The sequence below is a fragment of the Myotis brandtii genome, unplaced genomic scaffold (genome assembly GCF_000412655.1).
Source record: "Myotis brandtii unplaced genomic scaffold, ASM41265v1 scaffold632, whole genome shotgun sequence".
In the NCBI taxonomy this organism is placed as follows: domain Eukaryota; kingdom Metazoa; phylum Chordata; class Mammalia; order Chiroptera; family Vespertilionidae; genus Myotis; species Myotis brandtii.
Window position 1 is genome coordinate 314,909 of NW_005370419.1, and position 1,572 is coordinate 316,480.

Genomic DNA, 1,572 nt, shown 5'->3' on the forward strand with positions numbered 1-1,572 from the left:
ACCCAGCCTCCGCTCAGCCCGCTCCCCGCGCCCACGGCCCGGGACTTGCCCCTGACTTTCGACTTCTGCTTGTTTGACCAGCACACTCAGGTTGGTCTCTCTGTTCTCTGCCCCCTTCGCTGGGCAGGGCTGGCAAAGCAGGTTTCCAGGTGTTTGTATGGAACACAATACAGAATCAATACGCAACAGCACAAGAATCAATTATGTGTCTTTGTTGTTGTTGTTGCTGATCCTCACCCGAGGATATTTTCCCGTTGGTTTTTAGAGAGTGGAAGGGACGGGGAGAGACAGAGAGAGAGAGAGACACATCCATTGGTTGCCTCCTGCACACGCCCTGACCAGGGCCAGGGATCGAGCCTGGGATGGAGGTACATGCCCTTGACCGGAATCAAACCCCGGACCCTTCAATCCTCGGGCCGACGCTCTATCCACTGAGCCACACCTGCCAGGGCTAAACTCCGTGTCTTGCCGACTCACAGCTGTACCCGGCTTTGGCCCACCCACGGGTCTGTGGGTCCTGGTGGCCAATAGCCCGAGTTCGGCTGCCAGGGGTCCTCTGGTTGCCCTCCCTGTAGACCCAGGGCCCCGCCCGTCCAGGCAGGCGGGAGGTGGTTCTGCTGCTTCAGGTCAGAGCCGAGCCTAAAGCCCCGCCCTCGCCCAGGGCCACCCCTGCAGCGAGGCTCCGGTCAGCAGGCCCCCCCCCCCAACTGCCATCACCCGAATCAGACCAGCTTTCTTGTGTTTTTTTGAGGTTCACAAAGCTTGTCCTTGACATGAGCCCATCTTCCCTGGAGGCCCAGCTGGTGAAGAAGTGGAGACGCGGGAAACGGGTGCCCGCCGCCAGGTGAGGGGGCCGGGCCTGCGTGCCCAGCCTGTCCTTAGTCACAGACGCTCCCCGCCTTCGACGCCGGAGCCACACGCCCAGGTGTCAGCAGGGCTTGAACAGTCCCCGGCGGCCGGAAGCAGGCTCCCTCCCGTGTGCACGATGCTCACTCTCACCTCCGGGCTCAGGCCCGGGCCCGGCTGCCACCAGCCCCCTCTGGTGTGTATGTGACTCACAGAACTTGACCCTGAAGTGTCCTTGGAGCCTCACCTCCTGCACATTCCTGACGGCGATCGAGGACAGAGGAGGGCAGCGTGTCCGTGTCCGTGTCCGTCTCCGTCGCCGGGGACGGGAATGTGCGTGTCCTGCTCCCCAGTCCAGGACGTGGCCCCCGCGGCCTCTCGGGCCTGAGGTCATGTCTGCGGTTGGGGAGGCGCGTGCGGCTCTGATTTGTTGGATGGAAGGCCGGCTGATTGCCTCGAGTTCTCGTGTATTCGGTGCGAATACTTCCTGTGGGTTCGGAGGGGAGTGTTGTCTGACGTCCCCCCGTCTGGCCGATGTAACGCTCCATCAGGGTCTCCCGGATTAAAGCACCAGCCCCGTCCCTGCTTCCCGCGCCCTGGATGTTGGGGGGGGGGGTCTGGGCACCTTTATTTTAAAACAGCTTCCCCGGTGGTTCTGAAAGCGGCCAGGGGGGCTCCTCTCCTGTCTCCACTGAGACTGTCAGACAGTGAGGCGCTCTGCAGGGG